Here is a 27,526-nt window from a genome sequence, read left to right on the forward strand (position 1 = left end):
ATCAAAACGTCTTCAAAAAAAAAAAAAGTCCAGTTGCCTCTTGCAAAAGCACCTTTGGGACATGCATAGAAACAGTTTTGCTCAATGCTATATGCATTTATTTTGTACTACTTTGTTATTTTACGTTGTAAGCTACTCAGAATCACCTGTTAAAATGCGTGGCTATATAAATCAAATCAATCAATGATTTTTTTTAAAAAAAAATGTAAATTAGAAAACAAAACATCGGGCCCTTAACCTAACCCACTCACAGGAGCCAAGGTGGCACAGTGGTTAAATGCAGCACTGCAGGCTACTGCTAGATCAGCAGTTCAGCGGTTCAAATCTCACCGGCTCAGGGTTGACTCAGCCTTCCATCCTTCTGAGGTGGGTAAAATGAGGACCCAGATTGTTGGGGGCAATATGCTGACTCTCTGTAAACCGCTTAGAGAAAGCTGAAAGCCCTAAGAAGCGGTATATAAGTCTACTGCTAAGTCTACTGCTAAGTCTACATGAAAATGAAGTGCCTGCATTCTGCAGCTCCTAATGGGAACGGCTCAAATTGTTTTCTAACGTATGTCCAAATATTCTTTTCAATATAAAGCTGTCAAATTCATGTCATATTTATTTATTTTTGTTTCTCAAACCTGGTTTAAAATCTTTCCCCATAATTACAAGTGATATAATTAGAGGGGAAAAAAATCCCCTAAAAATAACTGAAGAATCAAAGTTGGCAAAAGCAATTCCATGCTCTAAGTGAGAGTTCTATCAAAGAGCTTCCTTCTGATCCAGTTAATTTATGGTAATAATCAAAGAATTCTGATGTCAGGCAAACAGTCCATGCTATGGAACAGAGGGAATTTGAAAATATAAGAAGAAAGCAAATAAGTATGATGGCTATTTCTGTAGCAGCATCAGAGGGATCAAAAAAAAGAAAAAAGAAAACAGATTGTCCTAAATTGACACCAAATCAAAGTTGAGAGTGCTGGGGTGTAAAAGAAGTACAGGGGGGGGGGAGAGAGAATATTGCCATATGTAACAAGATGTCACACTCACAATGCAGTAATCTAAAAGTCTAAACCAGATTAAGCTGACTGTTTGAAATCCATATACTGTATTTTTCAGAGTATTAGACACACCTTTCTCCCCCCAAAAAAGAACGTTAAAATCTGGGTGTGTCTTACACACTGAATACAGCATTTTTGGCCTGCTGAAACCCCGCCCCCTTTTCAAAAATGGATGTGCAGAGGGTTTGGGAGGTCTGCAAAGTGCTCTTGGAGGCTGGGAAGGACAAAAATGAGCGAAAAACGGGCCGGTTTTTGCTCGTTTTTGTCCCCCCCCCCAGCCCTCAGGAGCACTCTACAAGCCTCCTAACCAGACTTTCTTGGTGTTTCTCTCTCTCTCTCTCTCTCTCTCTGAAAACATTTTGCTTCTCATCCAAAAAGCTTCTTCAGGTCTAACTGATTGCACGGATGACTGCAAAGAATGGAAATCCTTTCATTCCCCACCAGTCAGTTAGGACTGAAGAAGCTTCTTGGATGAGAAGCAAAATGTTTTCAGAGAAAAACTAAACCCAAAATCCCAGTTGCTTTTTTTGAAAAATCACCTTTGGGACCACCACAACCTGGATGAGAATTTCGAAAGGCCTTCAAGCTGGAAGTCTTTGAGAACACTTTTATGTGTGTCCAGAGATATCATGTTTCTTTAAGTGACTACTTATCCTTCCAGAAATACTAAATGCCTAGATCAGTGACGGCGAGCCTTTTTTTTTACAGCGTGCCAAAATTGAGCGTGCATGCCCACTCAATCTTCCCCACCCACCTGCACATGCACATGGAACCCCCTCCAACACATGTGTGCATGACCCTAAACTATGGGGTGTCATGCACAGTTTGGGAACTTTTGGCTGGGACGTTGGGGCCATTTTTTTCCTCCCCAGTCTCCCGAGGCTTTCCTGAAGCCTGGGGAGGGTGGAAATGGTCTCCCCTGGTCCTCCAGAAGGGTGAAAAGTTGTTGCAGCAGATTGAGGTTTGCAATCTGCTTACCAAAGATCAGGACTCGAGACCACGAGGGTGCGAGAGAAACATGTTTATTGATGCATCGAGTTCAGTGTGCTAACACACCAAAATCTGAACTGCCTGGGCTCTGCCCAGGATGCTACTTTTATGCCGTGTTCCACACTGTGCATTCTCAAGGCGTTTCCATACACGAGACAAACATGACATTTTGAAAAGGAGAAGTTCATAGGAAAAATACAAAAAGAGAAGTTCTTATAATTTTGGAGCTATCAGCTGTTTCACCTCTGTTCTATCTTACACCCACACCTGGCTTCCTGTGCCCCTCCTTTACAGGGTCTTGCCACACTGTTCCAGCACTATTTCTAATACTTATGAGGAAGTCAGAAGTCAAAGTTGGAAGTTAAAAGTCAAAGTTGGAGAAAAAGTTCACTCAAGCTAAAGATCAAGCTAATATGAAGTCATAGTTTCCAGCCTATTAGGACCACCTAACCTGGCCAGCCACTGGTGGGTTTACCTGTGCATCCCCTCCTGCATCAAAATCAGCTGGCCAGTGCGTGCATGCGCGCTGGAGCTGACAGCTAGTGTATCTCCAAATATGGCTCCCTGTGGTTCAGCATCATGGACCTATAGACATGTCAAGATGTAAATGGGACAGTTTTTTGGGGTGGGGGGTGTTGAAACTGAGAACACCAATGCAGAGTAGTCCTTCTTGCTATGAAAAAAAAATAGAAATAAGGCTATTTGAAAAAAAAAATCATGAGAGAGATGAATTACACTAACAAAGAATAATCTGCATTTGCAAGAAATTATTTTTCGGAGTTCAGGAAATTCGGATGTGCATAAAGTCTAAACACTAGTGATGAGTAGGCATGAGAACAATTTTAGGGAAAAAAAACATTGCTTTGAGCTTTGTGTGAGGATGAGCACAGCACCTCTTTACTATTTATTAAAACAGAGTGACTTGTTTGCCATGCTGACATTATTTAAGGGTGCATTAGCTCACTTTGATGATGTATTATCAATGTGGCAGAAATGAACGGGATTCCATTGTTAGCAAGAGCCATGCAATGCATGTAGATAATGAGGAGCTTATTCTCCTGCAACTGTTTCTTACAGCTTAGAGACAACACATTCTGCTGATGTCCAAAGTGCTTGTTTCTGCCTTTGACTTAAATGTACAATGCATTATGCAGTGAGAATCCATGATATCTCGTAATGTAATTGATACCGACATTTCTATTTAGATTTTCCATCCAGTTTTACATTAAAACTGACTCTACATTTCTGGGTGAGCCTGAGAGATTAGTCATCTTCCAGGAAACATCACATAAGATGTTATATAGTTGCTTCTTCAATTTAATGTGATTGGAGGCCGTAGGCATCTAACTGACTTATTAAGAAACAATTTAACAACACGTTATCCCCCGCCCCCCAGAAAAAGGTTGATTCTTTCTCAGCCAATTTGATTTATAAAATTAGTGGAATAACCAATTTTTACTTTGCATTCCACTAGAGTATCAATCTCACATTTCATCATGGGAGGTCCCTATAGGAAGATCACATGAAGAAGTAACTTTCAAATCCCTGAGGTGATACAATCATTTGATACAATTTCACTGTGGTTGCTAATTTATTTTTTTTAACTATTTTGAGAGGGGTATCTCTATGATAGTCACATTTTATTTAAATAACATTAAGTAAAGTGCAAAAATGGAGTGATAGTACTAATCACATTTGGAAAAAAATTGGTATGGTAAAAGCATAATGGGATGAGGTGTAAAGTCCTCGACTTGCGACCAGCCAAAAGTCCTCAACCTACAACCAGTACCTCTGGAACGAACTCCCCATGGAGATTCGTACCCTCACCACCCTCCAGGCCTTCCGCACAGCCCTTAAAACCTGGCTGTTCTGACAGGCCTGGGGCTAAAGACTTGCTGCCCCACTTCGAATGGTGTGATTGTTGTGTTTTTTAACCATGTATGGTTTTATGTTTTTTGTAACTTTGTCTGTTTTCCCCTCCCTTTGAGTTGTGAGCCGCCCTGAGTCCCTTTAGGGAAAAGGGCTGCATACAAATAAATGAAAATGAAAATGAAAATGAAAATGAATGAAATGAAGTCCTTGAATTGCGACCCGTCAGCCTGGTAACCAAAGGACAGCTCTCATTGGCTAAGATGCGCCTGTCTTAAGCGGGACTTTTACTGTAAGCCCATTGGTTGCTCTGCTTGACAGCTCAAGTATAAATGGGTGTCAAGCAGAGTGTGGTGCTGAAGTTCTATCGTTGTCTACTGTTGCTGTAGAAATAAAAGGTTGTTTCGCGGTTACCTCAGCATGTCTCTCTGACTCTTGGTTCTTCCTGCCCTATATTTGTCCATATTCTCTATTAACCATTCGATTGTCTGTTTATCATTTTACTTACATGATATGTACTAAATGGGATTAACCTTTCAAAGCTTGAATGCACTGCTGTTAGCTATGCACAGGTATTCCACAATTCACAGAGTGCAATACAATCCATTCAAACACTATTTTATAATCAATTATTATGCATCATCTTCTTTTAATATGCCCCATAATCCATTTTGGGGTGGAGTCAGGGCAACTGAATGGAGCTGAGTGTTTACTGGCTGGATGCCCTTCCCTGTTGCCAATGCAGAGTTTTGTTCAGGAGATATATTCTCATTGTGACCAGGGAGAGAAATATCTGCCTCTATCTAGGATCGAACTCAGAGTCTCCTAATTTTGAGGCAAGAGCTCCACCTCTATGCCACCATACCACTATCAATTACTATACACTATATGCTAAATTACTATATCTTTCACTGGCTTGCACAACCACATCTATTTTTGCCTGATACTACATTCTGTGAGTTTACCACTTCCTTGTCTTGATTCTTTCTTATTATGGGTTCCATGTTTACTGTTTTTTGAATCAGTTTAAGTTTTAAAGTTCTCATCGGAAAGTCTTCTGCATTTGACCATAGTTAAGATGACTTACAATGTCAGGAGAAGAAAATAAATGTTTAATTTTACCTAAGATTAAGTTACACACCGTGTGGTAATTCTTTGGCAAATTTTGAATGCCTAAGAAATAAGATTTATTCAATCTATTGTCTCATGCCATTTAGGAAAAAAATGCATTAATTAAGGGGTAATATGATTAGCAAGGAACAACTATCCTATAATGAGCTGTTCTGAAATGTTATGGTATTGCCTCAGGGATATGAAATAAAATAATTCATGTATTTTAAATATATATTTTAATATGCTAATATAACAAAGACTTTTGAACATTTCTGGGTAATGTTTCATCAGTTTTACAATAATAGAATGATGAATAAAAGCCATTTGAATATACTTGGAGCAACAATAACAACAATTTGATATCCAAAATATTGTGGATTGCTGACAAGGAAACACTTCTAATAGCCGTTGGAGATATCCATATTTTTGTTAATGAAGTCTCAAAGAGGACTTCAGCCGACATGAACAGATGGATATGGAAAGAAACAATCATCTGGGTATTGAGCCCCAATTTATTTTAGTGTTTCCAATAAGCAGTATCAGTTTGAACTAAATCTCAAAGCAAATAAGCAACAGTGGGTTTAATTATGTACAGTGTTTTGGTCAAAAAAAAAATCTTTTACAATATTGACAGAGAAAAACATGCACTGTCAAAGGAAACCTAAACAGAGTGCTTTTTTCTTAAAGAAAAATGAAAAATGCAATAAAAGTAAAACAGAAAAGTAGAACATATTATTTAACTATAGTCACAATTCTATATATATTTAATATATAGAGGAGTATGTAATTGAATTGATTGATCTTCCATAGATCAAAAGGTGGCATATGAACTAAGGGGAAAAAATCAGTATGGGGACACAGCACAGTGCAACGTTCCCATGTGCACCAACCCGCAAACCCACATCCATCACCCACACCCAGTCACACCCCTACATACACATACCAACATATCAAACTGGATTTTCTTTCTTTCTTTCTTTCTTTCTTTCTTTCTTTCTTTCTTTCTTTCTTTCTTTCTTTCTTTCTTTCTTTCTTTCTTTCTTCTTTCTTTCGTTCCTTTCCACCTTCCCCTCTTTCCTTCTTTCCCTTTTTCTTCTTTCCCCTTTTCCTTTCCTCCTTCCCCTCTTCCCTTCCTCCCTTCTTTTTCTTTCTTCCTTTCTTTCCTTTTTCTTCCTTCTTTCATATATATATATATATATATATATATATATATATATATATATATATATATATATATATATATATATATATATATATATATATATATATATATATATATATATATATATATATATATATATATATATATATATATATATATATATCAGCACAAATAAAACACACACACACACACACACACACATATATATATACACACACACACATTCACACATACACACACACACACACACACACACACACACACACACACGTCCAGAAAGGGAAGTTGGTTGTTAGCTTCTATTTCCATATTAAATTGTATTTTGGGGTGTAGGCTGTTGAGATGTGTGAGGAAGTTGTCCAGTTTTTCTTTCCCATGTGGCCAAATTACAAAAGTGTCATCTACATATCTAAGCCAGAGTTAGGGTTTGTGTTCAGATTTATCTAAGGCGTTCGTTTCAAAGTGTTCCATGTATAGGTTTGCGATGACGGGTGAGAGAGGTGATCCCATAGGTGCTCCTTCTATCTGTTTGTATCTTTGTCCATTGTGGATGAAGTATGTGTTGGTTAGGCATTATTGTTTCTATGAAGTGGATTAGGTTTTGTACATGTGAGGTGATGTATTCTGTGTAGGGTTGGAGTTGTTTGGCAAGAAATTTGGTAAGATTATGTAGAGGTGAGCCTATGGAGCTGACTGTGGGTCTAAGTGGTTATCCTTCTTTGTGTATCTTGAGGAGGCCGTAGAGCTTGTGGCATCTGGATGGTCCAGCAACTTAAAGCTACAGGACATGAAATTAATTTTGAAGGAACCAAATTAATCTCCAAAACTGAACACTGCAACCAGAGAATAATTATGGAAGCTATCGAAATAGAGAAACACCCCACAACATGAATAAATGTGACAATACTTCCTGCCTACCAGACATTTGGAAACCAGCCCTAGTCAACAAACAAACCCCACCCACCACCCAGGCTGTTACAACACGAAACAACAACAGAAACACAGCCAGCACTAATCAGCTTGAATCTACCAATCATGATACAACCACACAGCCAATCAATCCACTTACTGAAACAAAGCCAGCACTCCACATCCCCCCAACAAGATTTATAGAAAGACAGCAGCTCCGACCACGCTTTACTTACACAAACACGAAGCTGAAAACACCAGCCTGAAGATGGCGAGTGATACCTCACCGAAACGTTGCCAAGACAATCTCAATCTTACATGGGAAAAGACCCAAATACAAACAAACAAACTTGGAATAAAAACAAAGCATATGTCAGCATCACATAGGCCTCCTATGTGCTGCTCTGCAACTAAGATACCCCTGCCAGAATATCCCCTTTTATATTCTGTCTTTCTATGAAGGATGCAGTGAAATACTCCCAATTCTGCTAAGTATCCCAACCTCCTTACCAACTTTCTGCTCCTTTAACTGCAACACCTTACCAACTGGCCCCTGATGTTCATTGCCCTCTCTTTAGACTAGTTCTAAATTGAAAAGATATTGAGATTCTAGGAAGCTTAAATGGCTTCAAAGGGTTTCTATCAGCATGAGATCTTCAGCAACTACTGCTCGGTTGGAAAAGACTGTTCTTTTTTTATTTTTTAAATAACCCACCATATTGACAAAGGTATGGAACATAATGCTTGGAATACTGTCTTACATTTTGATTACTGGTTTGTAGTCTCTGAAAGAAACAAACACTAATTAGATATTTCACCTGAGAGCAATTAAATCCTGGTTGTCAGGAGTAGCTGACTCTCCTTTTTATTGAGTCCCCAAATACCTCTTTACAAATTTGATGCTGCTCAGGCTGTTTCGGTCGGAGAAGGAGAAGCTTTTCAGGAGTTTTCTTCCTAATATAAAAGGCACACATCAGTTTCCTGGCTGGGACTTTGGAATTTGAAGCCACAGATGGCCCACTATACAAGGATGTTATGATACCTCTGCTGCTAAATACACCTCCATTTAAACCCTAGTGCAAGAAAAATAGCTGTGAACTACTCTTTGGAAACACACATTCAGTCTCTCTCTTTCTTTCCTTCTATCTATCTATCTAGCTACAGTATTTATCTATCATCTGTCTATAATTCCAGCAAGACTACCATATATTTCAGGAAATTTGCTTCTCATTAAAAAAAATGAGCCTGACATACTGTTCTCTCCTTGCTTCATTTCACTTCATCCATCTTGGGAAAGGCCTATGAATGCAGACTTACTACTGTGTCAAGGATAACATCCTACAGGGATTACTAAAATATGGCTGGGGTGCACCAAAGGTTGTGCTCTCTCTCCCCTCTCTTTTTGTCCATCACTTCCTCTCCCTTTCTCTCTTCCTCCCTCCCTCTCTCCCCTCTCTCTTTTCCTACCCCTCTGTCTTTTTCTCCCACCCTCTCACTCATTTTTCCTCCCACCCTCCTTCCTGTCCCTCCCTTGTTCTCCCTGTCCCTCCCCCTCCTTCCTCCTCCTCTCTCTCTCTCTCCCCCTCCTTCCTCCTCCTCCTCCTCCTCCTCCTCCCTCCCTCCCTCCCTCCCTCCCTCCCTCTCTCTCTCTCTCTCTCTCTCTCTCTCTCTCTCTCTCTCTCTCTCTCAAAAGATGTTTGGCTACTGTCTGAAAAATAGATAACAGTATCTTTTAATTTTCTCCAGTCTGCCTAAAATATGCTGAAAGTGGTGGTGGAGTGGCTGTATCTTGTACAAGTATTCAAACAGAAACGGCACAGTGTGTGGAAAAGTTCTGCCCCAGCCCCCCAACAATTTCATTTCATTTGATGTAAAATATGCTCTTGGGTATATGTATGTCTCCAGAGGGCAAGAAAGTTTTGATGAAATTCTCATGATTGGTCTGTAGCTTAGTTGCTGCTGTCTTAGATATGAATTTGTCAAGAGGTACATGTAACTGTGTGGGGGATCTCTTGAAATAAAAGTGTCTTTACTAAACTCTCCTTGTGGGGTGTTTCCTCCCCCCAAAAGAAATTCTGATATCAGTAAACTTGGGCATCTAAATGAGCTTGAGATATGTAACAGAAGAAAAAAGAGGCTGTGTTTTGCAGCCATTTTGAAGCAAATACAGTATGGTCAGATTTATTTATTTATTTTGTTTTGTTTTTTGAACATGATAACAGGCATAAGTAAAAAACATAAATATGAACACAGTAAATTGGTACGAATAAATGGAGACCGTAGGACAGGAATGGTAGGCATGCTGGTGCGCTAATGCACGCTCCTTACAGACCTCTTAGGAATGGGGTGAAGACTGTGAAGTCAACAGTAGACAGTCTTAGGTTAAAATTATGGGGGTTTGGGAATGTGACAACAGAGTCAGGTAGTGCATTCCAGGCATTGACCACTCTGTTGCTGAAGTCATATTTTCTGCAATCGAGTTTGGAGTGGTTTACCTTGAGTTTGTATCTATTGTTTGCCCATGTATTATTACAGTTGAAGCTGAAGGAGTCATTGGCAGGTAGGATATTGTAACAGATAATTGTGTATACTATGCTTAGATCACACCATAGGCGTAGTAGTTCTAGTCCAAAATTTCAAGCCAGGTGCATAAGGTATTCTATTGCGAGTAGAGGAGTACTCTTCTTGCGTTTATCACAAAATTTATTACAAAATTTATCCCAAAAGGGTACAAATATTTATTTGTCTGTTTATGGCTTTAATTGAATTATATGGCTGACCATCAGGCACATGAAAATCTGGCTGGCTAACAAAATGTAAACGTTCTCTACAAAACAAAGGGAAAATGGCAGTTCAACTCTGCTCTTGCCCGCCATCATGAAAAGAAAAAAAAATGTAAAAGGAAAAAGGCATGAGCTCTGAGGTCAGGCTGAACTAGCTGCTCCCAGAGCCTTTAAAAAGCCTCTAAAAACGCCCTCTACAGGAGGCAGGAGAAGCACGTGCCTCATCTACATAAGGAATTTTTTGGCTTGGCTCTGCTGATCATAAAATCAGACTAAATGAGGGACCTCTTTCTCCTGCCGCCTCCTGTAGAGGGCACTTTTTAGAGGCTTTTTTACACAGTTAAGCACTAAGCAGAGTCATCCACTGTGACTCTGGCAGCAACTAGCTCAGCCTTTTTCCTTTTACATTTCTTTTTCTTTTCATGATGACAGTGGTGAGGCCCTGCCTCCCCTGCCTCCCCTGCCTCCCCTGACTGCATGTCCCTGGTGTTAATCCTTGCTTATCTGGTTGTTGATTTCTGGCAAGAAGATGTTTTGGTCTTCTTGTTTCTTTTTTTAGTTTTTTCTCTCCCCCCATCCCAGATGAAACTATGGTTAAGTTGATCCGTATGTTGTGGGTTCATATGTACAATTAAGGAGTTTCCACCATGTCTTCTGACTGTAGTTGGTGTTCATTGTTGCACTCTGTTAGTCTCCTATCTGCCTGTCCTTCTCTTATTCTGTGTCAGCGGTGGGTTTTATATTTTATTATCACTGGTTTACCCCACACCCATGTACCTGCTTCTCAGGAACACATGCCCCTTCTGTGCATGTGCCTGGCCTTCCACACATGGGCTTTGCTCCTGCACGTGCCTTCCGCACGTGCACCTGGCCTCAAAAACGTACATAAATACGACAGCATAGAGCCGGGCTGGGTGGACAGGCCCACCCGCGATTTCCGGTCCGAACTGGCTGAATACCACTTCTGATACTGTTATAAGAACTGTGGTGGCACAGTGGTTAGAATGCAGTACTGCAGGTTACTTCTGCTGCCTACCAGCTGCATGCAATTTGGCAGTTCAAATCTCACCAGGCTCAAGGTTGACCCAGCCTTCCATCCTTCCAAGATCGGTAAAATTAGGGCCCAGATTGTGGGGGCAATAGGCTGACTCTGTAAACCACTTAGAGAGGGCTGTAAAAGCACGGTGAAGCGGTATATAAGTTCTATTGCTATATTCCTTACATTAAATGTGAATCACTCTTGGGTTTTTTCTTCTTCTTCCGGGGCTACTAGAAAAAGAAAAAATGTCTTACTTAAAATGTTTCGGAGGGCTTTAGTTGGTTTGTGTGCTAGAGTGATGCCATGTTTAGAGTTTGAGTAATTTATTTATATGCCGCCCTTTTCCCTGGGGGGACTCAGGGCGGCTTACAACTCGAAAAAGGGGGGGGGGAACAAACAATTAACACATAGACAATACATCATTAAAAAACACAACATTCATACTATTCGGGTGGGTTACAGTCTTTAACCCCAGGCCTGACGGGATAGCCAGATTTTAAGGGCTGTGCGGAAGGTCTGGAGGGTGGTGAGGGTATGAATCTCCATGGGGAGATCGTTCCATAGGGTCGGAGCTGCCACCGAGAAGGCTCTCAGTGGTTGTAATAGTCTGAAATGTTTTTGATATATGGAAGTGTTATCTTTTTCATAGCCTGCGTTGGCTGTGCTGTAATGGGTTGAGTGATCAGGGCCTTTTTGATAAAATGTTGTGGTTATCCATTTGGTTGAAAGATGTTGTATAGGCAGAAAATATTGCATAGAAAATATTCATTCTGAATGTCTATAAAAATCTAGACTCATTTCAGAGCAATTAGTAGAAGCACAACAGAGTACAAATTTTGCCGGATCTGTCTACTTTTGGAAATGATGACTTTGTATAACCATTCTAGGCCAATCGCTGAAGGGAACGTCTGTTGACTGTCATTCTGTTTTTTTTTTTCTTTCAGAACTTTGACCTAGGAAACTGGATTTGCTTTTCTTTCACCCCGATAAATACAGCAGTGTAATGTAATAGAAGCAAAAGAGAAGAATGGACGGGGGTTAGGGAGAATTATCTCCAAATCTATGGAAAATATTTGCCTGCTATGAGAGGTAAAAATAGAATGTCAACATTTGTCAAGAAAAATTAAAATGAAACAGAAAGGCCAACAAGCCATATAAATTGGAATGTCTTAAAAAGCAAGATTAAATTATTCTCTGTGTGCAAAGCCCAAGTCCACAGTTTGGGGATTGCATTAAGGTCAGTTTTACAGACACTTCATTTAGCTTTCGTCTGTCAGTCAGAATACACAGAGTATAATTAAAATGACATCTCTTACTCCCAATGGCAGAAAGGATAAGCAAGAATCTGCTTCTGCAACAGGCATTATAAGATTATACAGTAGTTTGCACTTAATTATTTAAATGCCAGGCATAAGTACAGAATGGCAAGGCAAATAAAAACAGATCGATAGAGCCTCCCGCTTGCTATGCCAATACTTCCTTCATGTCAAGTATCATGGAAACCCTATTGTACCCATATCTTTAAGGGTAGTGATGGCAGTGAATCTGAGCTGTGCATTCTGAAGTATCAACAAGACCCATTTAGTAAAATGAGGAGGCTGTGATGTAATAGAAGAAGCTGAGCTGGCTACATTTTCTTTTAGCTTTTGGGAGAGGCAACTATACAATACAACAGTAGAGTTGGAAGGGACCTTGGAGGTCTTCTAGTCTAGTGGTCCCCAACCCCCGGTCCGTGGACCGGTGCCAGGCCGTGGAGTACCTGGCACCGGGCCGCGCAGCGGCCGGGGGCCATGATCGCTCTTTTAAATCCGCTCCTCTTAAATGCATTTCTCTCCCCCCCCCTTTGGTCCCACCCTCGGCTCTCCCTCCCTCCCTCGCCGTCTCCTCCCTTCTCTCTCCCCCCCTCCCGCACCGATCCATCGCCAGGGAAAGAGAGAGTGAGAGAGTGAGAGAGGAGAGAGAGAGGGAGAGAGGGAGGGAGTCAAGAAAACTGTTCCGGCCGCCGCTGAAATGACTCAGTAACTTTTGCGCTTGGATCTGCTTTTTCAAACCTCCCCCAATCATCATCGCCACCCTCTTCCTCCTCCTCCACCACCACCGTTTGTTCCGCTAAAGCTCCTAAAGCTCTCTCCTCGGCTTTTCCTGCTTTCTCCCTGTCACCCAGATGCATGCTGTGGTTTGAGAGTGCGGCTCGGTTTTATGTGTCCGCTTCTCTCCCTTTCTCTCCACACACCCCCCACCTCCATTTAATTATTTTTTTTTTTAAAGAAAACCGTAGTTCTGCCAATTGCAAAAAAAAAAAAAGTGTGTGTGCGTGCATATCTGCCGTCGGGTGTGTGTTTGTGTGGTGTGTGTGTGTGTGTGTATGCGCGCGCGGAGAGAGACTGGTTGGAAAGGAAGGACAGGACTGGCGGTGTGTGTTTCTGCAGCCCCTCCGTTGGAGGCTGCACTAGCCGTCAGATCTGGTGTTTTTTTTTTCCCCTCTCCTTTTTCCGGCAGGTCGTTTTAATCCTTGCTAATTACTTTCTGTTCTTCGCTTGCCAGCTTCCTTCCCACCCTCCTTCCTCCTCCTCCCCCCCCCGGCCGGGTGCGCCTCCCCGCTTTTACTCCCAAACAGTTATATATTTATATATATATTTATTTTCTCTCTCTCCACGGCATTCGCGTGCGCGCGCTCTGTTCTTTGCCCGCCAAAAGTGGTGGGGAGGGGGAGGGTGCGCAGAAAGGTTGGTCCAGGTTGAGGGTTCAAGATGGTCTTTGAGGAACATAAGTCTGTCCGGGTGGGGGGGGGGCATATTAAAGCACTTTATGTAATTGTATTTTATTTTGTAAGGCATGTTTAAATACAATAAAATAAAAGTTGTTTAATCAAAACAATCTGATATATAAACAATCAATGTGTCATCGCGAACAACGCTCCCCCACCCCTGCGCGCGCTCAGCGGGCCACGGTAAAATTATCAAAGGCTGACTGGTCCGCGGCGATAAAAAGGTTGGGGACCACTGTTCTAGTCCAACCCCCTGCCTAGGCAGGAAACCTTATACCGTTTCAGACAAATGGCTATCCAACATCTTCTTAAAGACTTCCAGTGTTGGGGCATTCACAACTTCTGGAGGCAACTTCTGTTCCACTGATTAATTGTTCCAACTGTCAGGAAATTTCTCCTCAGTTCTAAGTTACTTCTCTCCTTGATTAGTTTTCACCCATTGCTTCTTGTTCCACCCTCAGGTGCCTTAGAGAATATTTTGACTCCCTTTTCTTTGTGGCAACCCCTGAGATATTGGAACACTGCTATCATGTCTCCCCTAGCCCTTCTTTTTCTCAACTAGGCTATTTTTCCAATGGCAAAGGGCTTCCAATCGAAGCTTTAATGTACCCGTTCTGTAGAGTTACTCAATGAAAATTGGCTGGAAACTATGTATAATATTCTTTGCTGTTGAGTTGAGTTGAGTTTATTGGTCTTGTATGCCGCCCACTCCCGAAGGACTCCGGGCAGCTTACAATAAACAAGGGAAGGGGGATAAATAGACAAAACAACACTTTAAAATACACAACATTTATAGTTACTGTGGGGCTGGGTACTTCAACAGCCCCCCGGCCTGCTGGAGCAGCCAGGACTTAGTGGCTTTGCGGAAGGCCGGGAGAGTAGTAACGGTCCAGATCTCCACGGGGAGGTCGTTCCAAAGGGCTGGAGCTGCAACAGAGAAGGCTCTCTGTTACCATTTGTTACCAAATGTCTGGAATGCAGTCTCAGGGATGACTGAAGCATGACTTAGGGTGCCATATAACTCGATGAATAAAACAAATAGCTGAGTGGAAGAAATATTTTGCAATTCCGCGAGATAACATCTGATGCCTTTAGAGAAACAAACTGGAATTAAGCAAATGATGCTCTCAGATTTATAAAAATATAATGGGGATATGTACAGAAGAGACTCTGCTAAGCAACAATAGAATTTTTAGTGTTCAATAACAGAAAATGCATACATGCAGAGCTGCTAATTTATAGTTGCTAGGGAACACTCTGCAAACAGCCACAACAATAATAGCTTGTATTCCTTTTCATGTGCCAGAATAACTCAATACAAGGCATTGTGAAAACAGAAATTAAATACATAATCAGACAATTCATTTAACCAGTATGAAACAACCTTCCATAGGTCACGTTTTAAACAGATGCAGATTCGAATACAATAATGGAGATGGGAAGAGTGGGAAATTCAATGGAAAAAGAACATTACATTTACTCTGAATATTGCCCCTGGGGTGAAAAAGGGTATAAGATACTCTCCTGATATTGCTCCAGTCCTGATCATCAAAATAAACAATGCTGGAAATGCAATATGATATATGGAAGTGTTGTCAAGCTTAAAAGTTTGGAAAAGTAATTAATAAAATGAAACAAAGTATTAAAAGTTCATTTTCTATTGCAACCTACAATATTTTTATTACATCTTGACCAACTAGCATTTTCTTGGAGTAGACTGAACAAGCTTTGTATAAGTTAACTGCTGCTTTGTTTTGATATGCTTTTATTGAAAGGAATTTTTCCCTCAGAAAATGACTAATCAAGTTGGTTCAAAATCCAAAATAAGTTTGTAGGAATAAGTTGAAAGGAAGGAAGGAAGGAAGGAAGGAAGGAAGGAAGGAAGGAAGGAAGGAAGGAAGGAAAGAAAGGGAGAGAGGGAGAGAGATGGGGAGGCTGGGGCAGAAGGCATTACTTCAATATTTATACTAGGAAATCATGAAGATTTACCTAAGCATGACAGCGATATCAATAGCACTTAGATTTATATACCACTTTACAGTATTTTACAGCCTTCTCTAAGCAGTTTACAGACTCAGAATATTGCCCCCAACAATTTTGGCTCCTCATTTTACTGACCTGGGAAGGATGGAAGGCTGAGTCAAACTTGAGCCTGGTGGGATTTGAACTGCCAAATTGCAGGCAGCCATCAGGCAGCAGGAGCACCCTGCAATACTGCACTCTAACCACTGCGCCACTGCTGAGATGATATCTCAAATGACATTTTGTGGCTCTCATTACACTTAACAAGTCTCCTCCTGATAATCTCATGAGTATGGTAGTGAAGGGAATTTGACAGTTCACTGAAACCTTAAATTGCATTTTGTTTTGGGTAAAATCCCACTTAATTTGAAGGATAGAGCTGCAGACTGCTATTTAAGTTCAGGACTTATTTAAAGCTTTTCATTTAAGCACTTGCTTTAATTGAATCTAGTGGATGTCTTCCCCTGCACTGCTCTTCACTGATTGAAGCCTATTCACTTGCCATGCATGCAGAAGTGGGCTTCACATAATTCAACAATCAGTTCGCCTAGTGCAAAACCGAAAATCTACTGTGATTTCATGCGTGCGACTTCCACCACACCTTCTCTGGCATCCATGGTGAGTAGAGTGGGTGAGGCACGGAAATCAGCCAGGCTGCATGGGCAGGATGAGTGAGCCAGAGAGTGAGAGAGAGAGATATAGGATAGGATAACATTGGGGTGGACAGAACTACCAGTTTGTCCAAACTAGTCCGAATCAGCAGTTGCTCACCTCTGCATGCATGAGAAAAGTACTATTAGATCATTTCCCATCTAGAATTGAGAAAGTAATTATTAGCACTCACTTTCTGAGATTATATATTTTTTCGATAAATCCCACATGCATTGTTTAATCGGCAAGCTATGGAAATTCTGCTTATATTGTTTCTTAATTTTTGTGGACAGTTCTGTAGAAGAAGCAAATGAATAATGTGTGGGATAAGGGAGATAACATTTTTACTAGGTTGCTAGTGATAACATGACCCTGAAACAGAAGCTATTGTTTCTTCCCCTTCCTTGATATCCTTATATGAAATAGAGGAGAAATGTTTATTTGTATTTTTCTTGTTATCCCTGATTGCTTTTAGACAATATCACTTTTGACTTGCTGCTGATTTTCTGAATATCTCCAGACTGGTAATCAATATTATTTCATGTTGTAATGAATGATGTGAGTGATAAAGTAATATCTATTGTAGAACGTTAGCACCCACCCACCCTCCTAGAGAATGAAATATTTTGGGGAATATTAAAAAGGCAAGATGAAATATTCCCCCCAAAGGAAAAATGGGGGAAAAAATCTTAAGGGAGGCAGAAACCAGCCCCAATCTCCATGCTTCAAGCAGAAACTGAGGGGGGCAGCTTTTAGAAATGCAGATTTGATAATCCATTCAGAAATACTGGGTCAGACAGAAACTCCAGATCAGTGGTGGGTTTCAATTTTTTTTAGAACCTCTTCTGTAGGTGTGGCCTGCTTTGTGGGAGTGGCTTGCCCTCCATGTGACCAGATGGGAGTGGCTTGCCATCCATGTGACTAGGTGGGAGTGGCTTGCCAGCCATGTGACCGAGTGGAAGTAGCTCGGCGGCCATGTGACTGGGTGGGCATGGCCAACTTGTAAAATGTGGTGAAACTCACTTAACAACACTCTTGTTTAGCAACCAAAATGTTGACTCAGAAACTCTGGCATTGAAGTGTGCAAGTCTTAAAGCTGTCAAGTTACAATACCCTTGCATCCCTAACCCTTTAGAAAAAAAACCCCAGGGGTATTCAAACTTAACAGCTTTAAGACTTGTGGACTTCAACTCCCAGAATTCCTCCTCTCAGTGCCTGGATGGGCTGGGGGAGAGAGCTGGAATCGGTTCTAAATGGCACTGTAGATTTGTGGAGCCTCTTCTATAGAAGAGGTTAGAACTGGCAGGAACCCACCCCTGCTCCAGATAAGTAGTACAATTTGGTAAGCAAAAAATTGGCAAGATTAGCTCAGAAAAACACCTAGAATTTTTAGTTTCCCCTTCTGGCTATAGAACCAACCATGACCCCAGGGGTGGGTTGTTACCAGCATTAATTTTGCACACGCGTGCTAGCTTCACTCAGGCAGCACCATAGTTTTTCAGTTCTGCACATGTGCAGAACAGTTTTAATTGCACTGCACATGCGAACACAGCATGCACCAAGTGCGTGCATGACACACACACACAGGCAAAGCAGCATTAGTGCCTTTCGGAACCCACCCCTGTTACACGCATACTTTCCCAGATCAGCACTGGGGAAATGTGTAAGCAGATTGCAGTATCTGGAATAAAAAAAACAAAACAAATATTCAGTATGTGTTGTGATAAAATATATAAATGCTCATGTTAATATACAACTGAATAATATTGTAGATGAAAAAAGGACATTGTTTATATAATTCATAACTGAAATTTAGTCAATAAAGAGACAGATGTAATGTTTGAACTACTATCTATTGTTGAAAGAAATGTCCTTCTGGGTTCAGTTCCAAGTGGGGAAAAAGACACTGGAGACATGGAGGCTGCTTGGAAAGATGGTTTATTGTTGGACAGGGCCACATGGCTTGAGCCCTGAACAGAAAAGGTGATCATATGCTTCAATGTTGGTGAAGAAGAAGAGAAAGGCTGAAGGAGTGGCTTGCTAGGCTTTTTATACTCTGTTTAGTCCCACCTCTCTGTTTCCTGTTCCTGTGTAAGAAATGTATTCTGATTGGTTGTCAGACTCCCATGGGGCCATGCAGGGGTACTCTCTAGGCTGTGAAGAGTTCTCAGCTGCAGTGGAGAAGTCTTTATTATGTAAAGTGGACTAGCCTGGCCTTCTCATTGGCCTATTGACAAAGTGGGGATGGGCAGGAAGCTACAGGCAACTCTTCTGTCTTTTAAAGCATGTTTCTTTCTTTTCACATCCAGAGAAATATTCTGCCTTTTCAATATTTCCTAGGATATTTCATTTTTCTGGGAGAGGGTTGGATGATAACTTCCCACACTATCATGCTATTATTCCCCACATTACAGCAGAGATTCATTGAGCTTAAATGAAGGCTGGGTGTGTGTTGTGTGAAAAGAGTTTCACTGAATTTAAAAGAAGGCCAGGGGAGATGAGCTTTGTTGCTTAGACTTGAATTGCGTTGAAAACAAACAAACAAACAAGCAGAAATGTTGGGTTTAGTCATGTTCATTATCACATGTTATTATCATGGCCTTAATCTTTGGATCAGAAAGAATGGAATTTCATTGCTGTTGTTCTTTATATCTACAGTAAGTTTGTATCAGGAAAAAGAAACCAGCCTCTCTAGAAAAAAAATGCTTCTATTGTCTCTGTTGCCAGATCCCATAATATCTGGGCTAAGGAGTGTTAAAAGCCTTACAGATTTTGCCTGCTGTCAGAATAGGAGGAGAAACGTGGTACTGATAAGAATATTTTTATTAAGGTATCTTTGTGTCTTGATTAGGTGCAAATGAGACTGGCCCTTAGCTATGCAGGAGTGAAGCAGTACCGACAATTAAATGATTGACACCCCTGTGAACTATTGAAAATCCAGATTTATTCTCCAAATAGACAGCTGTATTCTGAATTAAGCACTACAATATGCTTCACAAGGAGATCGTTAATTTAATTTATTGCCTGGTAGGGAACAATAAAAGGTACTGTTCATCTAGAGTGGGAAAGTGTTGATGAAAATTATGTTATACAGTGATCTAATGCCATCTAGAAATAGAGTGAGCTCTTCCTTAAGAAAGAATCACCAAGTGGTGAAAATAACTAGCACCAAATGCCTGATGAAAACAAAACTTAAAAGTTCACTGGCAGTAGCAGTTCTGTATCATCAAATGTTATTGTCAATTTTCTACGGAATGAATGGATAATTTGTTGAAAAGCCATCTTCATCTCCTCAAGGTGGTACTTACTCTTAGGGCCGTCACTGATTAAAGAAATCATACTTCGCGCAGCCTAGGATTTTTAATTGATTGATTACATCTGCATGAATTTACATATGAATAAATGAAGATGGAGAAAAAAGTGATTTCGGCGAAGTGCAGTCAACTGCAGATGAGATTTTTTTTTAAGGAAAGATAAAGGGGGGAGGGAGAAAAATAGCTTCTGCAGGATGAAACTTGCCATCTTTAGTTTTAGAGTAGCAATAGCAATAGCAATAGCAGTTAGACTTATATACCGCTTGATAGGGCTTTCAGCCCTCTCTAAGCGGTTTACAGAGTCAGCATATCGCCCCCAACAATCTGGGTCCTCATTTTTACCCACCTCGGAAGGATGGAAGGCTGAGTCAACCCTGAGCTGGTGAGATTTGAACAGCCGAACTGCAGCTAACAGTCAGCTGAAGTAGCCTGCAGTGCTGCACTCTAACCACTGTGCCACCTCGGCTCTCTGTCCATAAGAAGTCTTCCAAAACAAAGTAAACCAAAATGCATTCATTCATCATAGCACATTTTAACTTGATCAATGATGTGTTGCATTAATGCGGCTGAACCAGTGGTGGGATTCAGCCAGTTCACACCACTTCGGGAGAACCGGTTGGTAACTTTCTAAGCAGTTGGTGAACTGGTTCTTGGAAGAAATCATTAGGGCAGAGAACCGGTTGTTAAATTATTTGAATCCCACCACTGGGCTGAACCTATGGCTTAGTCTTCAACATCCAGATGTGGTATTGTAGAAAGTTGGCAGCCACCCCTCTCCTAGAAGAATGAAATATTTTGAGAAATATTAAAAAAGCCATACTATTATATTTCCCTGGATGAGAAATGGAGAAACATGTCCTTTTAAAGCAGCCCCCACTTTTTTTAATAGCCCTCAGCAGATGTCAGCACTTAAGAGATAAAGATCTTATTTGAAAGAAACCAAGTATCTTGGTAGCTCTATTCATAGGTAAAAATCCCCTGCAGCAAGGTCTGAACAAAGGTAGGATTAGCCCTCAGTCACAATAGGAATTGCCCAATGCCCCTTGCAGCAGTCCAAACTTCAACCAAAACTGGGAGCTCAGACAACCTTCAGAGCCAGCTATAACCCCTACATAACCCCCTACATGGCACCATGGGAATCTGACAACAGCCAATAGAATACATATTCCTGCACAGGAACAGGAGGTTCAAGTGCAAAGCCCAGAGAAGGTATAACCCCACCACCAACACCACACAGACAAACACACTCAACTCCATGTAGTCAGCTGCCCAGAATCTCACCTGCTTGGTGGTTCTGCTTCATCAATAAATGTGCCCTCTTTCCAATTAGCCTGTAGCCTCCATTTTGTCTCCAGTGCCTTTCTCCCGGATTGGAACTGAACCAGGTGGATATTTCTTCCAACAGTATTTAGCAGAATAACAGAGTTGGAAGGGATCTTGGAGGTCTTCTAGTCCAACCCCCTGCTCAAGCAAGAAACCTTATACCATTCCAGACAAGCCTCTGTCCAGTCTCTTCTTAAAAGCCTCCATTGATGCAGCACCCACAATTTACAAGCTGTTCTTCTGGTTAATTGTTCTCGCGTTAGGAAATTTCTCTTTAGTCCTAGGTTGCATCTCTCCTTGATTAGTTTCCATCCATTATTTCTTGTCTTGTCTTCTGCTGCTTTGGAAAATAGGTTGACTCCTTCTTCTTTGTGGCAGCCCATCAAATATTGAAACATTACTATCATGTTCTTCTTTTTATCATACTAGACATTCTCGATTACTGCAACCACTCTTCATATATTATAATATATTTCTTAAATGTATTTATTTTTATTCAGTTCCTATATTGCTCTTCTATTCAGCCAAACACATAAATTGTTTGACAACACCTTCCCTAATGCCCTAAGCACAATGGAATCCATTAGGAAAATGTTTAATGGCTGGCAAGTTTAACATTTCTACATGTATATGCATATGTGTATTGTGCAAATATAATAGGTGTTGTTTAAAGATACTTGAACCATGCACTTATTTTAGGAATTGCTTTAAGATAAAGAACACATAAAGAGGCAGTCTGCACAATTAGAGTGGGACTTTTGAAAGAAAAAGGAAAGATAAGAAACTGAGCAATTGAGGTAGGTAAATTGGGAATGCATTAATATTTTTTTTCTCTCTCTCTCTTTCCAATGTCCCCCATTTGCTTAATTTTCACAGAGAAAAAGCTCAGAGTATAGCTGTTTTAATAAATCAAAAAAAGAAGAAGTTAATATTGTCCTAAAAGAACTAACTGTGGTATATAGCACTATTTTGTTGGCAACCATGTAAATAAAACCTCGTTTACAATCTATTTGAGGAACCTATAAAAGCAAATTGGTATTGGGGATAAAGAAAAGTTGTATTCAATAACTCAGAATTCAAATTGCAATTGGTTTCATTTAAGTCATCGGAAAATATATAACTAAGCGATGTAAAATGTATTCTCCTAAAGGGCATCAAGATTTTCTCAATACACTGTTATTGTTAGTTGTGAAGTCGTATCAGACCCATCGTGACCCCATGGACAACGTTCCTCCAGGCCTTCCTGTCTTCTACCATCCTCTGGAGTCCATTTAAGCTCATGCCTACTTCTTCAGTGACTCCATCCATCCCCCTCATTCTCTGTCATCCCATTCTTCTTTTGCCCTCCATCTTTCCCAGCATTAGGCTCTTCTCCAGTGAGTCCTTCCTTCTCATTTGGTGGCCAAAGTATTTGAGTTTCATCTTCAGGATCTGGTCTTCTAAAGGGCAGTCAGGGTTGATCTTCTCTAGGACTGACCAGTTTGATCGTCTTGCAGTCCAAGGGGTTCGCAGGAGTCTTCTCCAGCACCATAGTTCAAAGGCCTCCATTATTTGGCACTCAGCCTTTCTTTCTCAATACATACTATATTTAAATGCTTAATTTCAAACACAGTGCTGTCTGCAGTAAATATTTAGCTTCTGCAATATTCTGTTTGCATACTCCTGCAACTAAAGAGAGAGTATACTACTGTAAATAAGGAACGTGGTTGCTCAGTGGCTAACACTTTTTGATCGAAAGGTTGGCAATTCAACGGTTTGAATTCCTAGTGCAGCATAACGGAATGAGCTTCCATTATTTGTCCCAGCTTCTGCCAACCTAGCAGTTCAAAAGCATGTAAAAAATGCAAGTAGAAAAATAGAGACCACCTTTGGTGGGAAGGTAACAGTGTTCTGTGTACCTTCGGTGTTGAGTCATGCCAGCCATATAACCATGGAGACGTCTTCGGACAACGCTGGCTCTTCGGCTTTGAAAGGGAGATGAGCACCATTCCCTAGAGTCAGGAACAACTGGCACATATCTGTGAGGGAAACCTTTCCCTATATACTACTGTAAACACTTTGGTCTCCACATTTTTTTGAGGAGGTGAATGAGCAGCACACTAACAACTAAGGGTGAAAATTGAAATGATGAAGCAGTTCTCTTATTTGGTTTTGAAGCAGTTCTCTTATTTGCATCAGGAAATGATATCCATAGAGAATGTTGCCTAGCACAATTGGTCAGGTATCAAGTTTGATCATTGGCTTTGATGCTGTATCTTCTTTGATAGTTTACATTGATGGTGATGGTGATGGTGATGGATGATCACTGCAGTTTATATATGCTGTGTCAACTTGCGAAGCATCCCTGGCTGCTCTCCAGTTGCCATAGGCAAGGGGTGGGGTGGGAAAATGAACTTTGCAGATGCCACTTCAGGGAACACTTCAGTCAAAACAAAAGCACATTCCAGCCATCTCTCGGTCAAGGCCATCTCTGTGGTTACCTACAATAGCCAGAGAGGAGTGGTATCTACAACCCATGAAATTGCTTCGTTGGAGAATGTGACTGATGACACACCTTGGTGGGAGGGGGAAAACAGAGTCAAAGCCAGGATGTAAATTGAGTGGGGTTAGAGTTGGCTTCACTTGGAACGTGCTGACATGAAGCTCCTAATAAATAACTGGATTTCTTTTGAAGCTTGGCTCGAGGCTCCTGATTTAATGAGGGCATCGGTGGGAACCCTGACATGCTGTTTTTTATTATAAATATGCTTAATTCCTGCTCTTTATTTTACTGATTATTTTGAATTATATACTGTTTTAAAAATTATATTAAAATGTACTTAAGAGAGACAGAATGTTTATGCAATGTTTAATCTGAGGCTGTGAATTGAAATTCAGAATCAGAATAGAGCTTGGAGGTCTTCTAGTCTATATCTCCATATGGGGATAGTCCAACCCCTTGCTTGAACAGAAGACCATGTATCATTTCTGACAAATGGCTGTCCAGTTTCTTTTTGAAAGCCTTCAGTGATGAAGCACCCAGAGTTTCTGAAAGCAAGCTGTTCCATTGGTTAATTATTATCACTCTTTGGATATCCTTAGTTCTAGGTTGCAGCTCTCCTTGGTTAGTTTCCATCCATTGTTTCTTTTCATGCCTTTTGGTGCTTTGCTTTGGAAAAGTTTGACACTCCCTCCCCTCATAGTAGCCTCACAGTTTGATCCTCACAATACCTTCTACAGTGCCAGAGGTGGTATTCAGCAGGTTCTGATCAGTTTTGGAGAACCGGTAGCGGAAATTTTGAGTAGTTTGGAGAACCGGTAAATGCCACTTCTGATTGGCCCCCGCCCCATCTATTGTTGCCTCCCAGCTGATCGGGAGGAAATGGGGATTTTGCAGTAACCTTTCCCTGGAGTGGGGAGGGAATGGAGATTTTGTAGTATCCTTCCCCGTGCCACGCCCACCAAGCCATGCCAACAGAACCAGTAGTAAAAAAAAAATTGAATCCCCACCACTGTACAGTGCCTAAACAGGAAGATGGACATATATAAATTTCATAAATGTAAATAATGAATAAATTATAAATAAATTAGAATATGCAAACATTTTGCCAGGCCCCATAAATTTGCTGGTTTTATCAAAGCATTTTTCAATTATCCTCAAGTATTTACATGGAATATTTTATTTCTAATATTCTGATAGCAGCAAGAGATCCAGAATTTGGCTATATTTATCCAGAAAAACAACTATCTCCCTCCCTCCAGATCTTTCATCGCAAGAAGTAAGTTGGTCATGCCTTCCATCTGGTGAATTTGGAGTAGGAATGAGACTAGAACAAGCCGTGCATTTTAAGTAAAAAGCAAGTCATCATATTTTCTGATACTCTGAGTCTTGCTCTGAAAGTTTTATTGAATTCAGGGCCGTGTCAATTCATATTACTGGGTGATGAGGAAATTAATGTTTCACCGGGAGCTGAGCTCAACTCGAGGGAATCTTTACCTTGTAAGGAAAGGAAAAGACGGCAAGGAGAAACTGCCAGGAGCAGACTCAGCAGTTCTAATATATATTTGAAAAGGAATATTTGTAAAACCTTTTTATTGCTTCTCAATGGGGAATGTCATTAGCTGGCTGGAATCACTGATAGATGCTGCATGATAAAAATGCTGTTAAGGGAGCCTTGCAGTGGTGTTGTGCCAGAATCTGTAGTTACTTGGTATATCAAACCTTCCTCTTCTTTCGGAGTACAAAGACATTATAGAATATGCTTCTGTAAGGTATTTTCAGCAAAACTGCCACCACATTACTAATGTTCTGAGTTATCAAAGCACTGTGTGTGATATACCTCTGGAATCGGGGTGATAATATCATTAAGTCCCTAAGGGGAATTCAGGGGAATATTTCTGGGCACTCTTTAGCAAAATTAGCTTTTCTAAAATAATTTTAAAAATTAACCAAGCTTTCTGGGCATTATAGGAAATTTGAAATGTTTGGTACTGTTCAGCAAGTGGGAATTAAATGAGAGAGCTTCATTCTGAAGAATTTGAGTTTTGCACTAATTTGGAATGGGCATCTCAATGTAGATTTACAATAGATGGTATTCGAAGAAATTTCCAACTGGGTTCAGTTCCAAGTGGGGAGAAAGATACTGGGAACATGGGAAAAGCTTGAAAAGATGGTTTAATGATGGGCAGGACCACATGCCCAGGTTTGAAATCCTGGGCAAAAGAAAAAGCGCATGGGTGAGAGAGGTAGATAGATTTATACCCTCTCTTGGGCCCCTCCTTGGAGCTTCCTGTTCCTGTGTAAGAAATGTATCCTGATTGTTTGTCAAGACTCCATGGGGCCATACAGGGGTAACTTTGTAGGTTTGCTGGGTGATGTAATCTTCTCCGGTGCTCTGTGGTGAGAAGGGTAGAGGGCTAATCCTATCATGCCGTAATCCCATCACTCTGAAGCTCAAAGGGGGCGGGGGGTAGGGAGTTGCTTTAAAACATGTTTCCCTTTTCTCATTCAGGGAAATATAATATTCTGCCTTTCCAACATTTCCTAAAATATTTCATTCTTCTAGGAGAGTGGTGGGTGCTAATTTTCTTCAGCGGGAAAGGTGGACTCTCTATTTCGGCTTAGACATTAAGCAGGATTTCCCATCATAGAATACCAGGGATGTAGGTATGACTAGCTGGTTATGTCCAGCTAATTAACTTGAATTCATGCTGAGCTCAGTAGAATGTTTGCATATGACCAATGTGCGCGCGCGCACACACACACACACACACACACACACACACACACACAAATCATAGGCAAAGCAAGCTATAGATATATAAAGAACGTTTATTCGATTTATTTCACCATTTCTTCAAGATCTCAAGGTTGGGATTAGGGGAATGTTTAAATCTAAACAAAAACAAAAAAAGGAGGGGGAGAGAATTCTCAATCTTTATTCTACCAGTGAAATGTCAAGCATATTTTAAGTGACATTCTATAATGGGTCCCCTGATCCATTTCTTTTCAACTGATCTAGACATGTAAAGAAGACACAATGATTGTAATATGAATAGATTGTGATGTGAATATGTTTATCCCATATAGATAGATAGATAGATGATAGATGATAGATGATAGATAGATAGATAGATAGATAGATAGATAGATAGATAGATAGATAGATGATAGATGATAGATGATAGATGATAGATGATAGATGATAGATATAGATATAGATATAGATATAGATATAGATATAGATATAGATATAGATATAGATATAGATATAGATATAGATATAGATATAGATATAGATATAGATAGATAGATGATAGATAGATAGATAGATAGAGATAGAGATAGAGATAGAGATAGAGATAGAGATAGAGATAGAGATAGAGATAGAGATAGAGATAGAGATAGAGATAGAGATAGAGATAGAGATAGAGATAGAGATAGAGATATAGATAGAGATAGAGATAGATAGATAGATAGATATATAGATATAGATATAGATATAGATATAGATAGATATAGATATAGATATAGATATAGATATAGATATAGATATAGATATAGATATAGATATAGATATAGATATAGATATAGATATAGATATAGATATAGATATAGATATAGATATAGATAGATGATAGATAGATAGATAGATAGATAGATAGATAGATAGATAGATAGATAGATAGATAGATAGATAGAGATAGAGATAGAGATAGAGATAGAGATAGAGATAGAGATAGAGATAGAGATAGATAGAGATAGAGATAGAGATAGAGATAGAGATAGAGATAGAGATAGATAGATAGATAGATAGATAGATAGATAGATAGATAGATAGATAGACAGATAGACAGATAGACAGATAGACAGATAGACAGATAGATATAGATAGATAGATAGATATAGATATAGATATAGATAGATATAGATATAGATATAGATATAGATATAGATATAGATATAGATATAGATATAGATATAGATATAGATATAGATATAGATATAGATATAGATATAGATATAGATATAGATATAGATATAGATATAGATATAGAT

Source organism: Thamnophis sirtalis, unplaced genomic scaffold (genome assembly GCF_051295495.1).
Source record: "Thamnophis sirtalis isolate CommonGarterSnake01/CBP01778 unplaced genomic scaffold, rThaSir2_p1.2 scaffold_12, whole genome shotgun sequence".
NCBI lineage: Eukaryota > Metazoa > Chordata > Lepidosauria > Squamata > Natricidae > Thamnophis > Thamnophis sirtalis.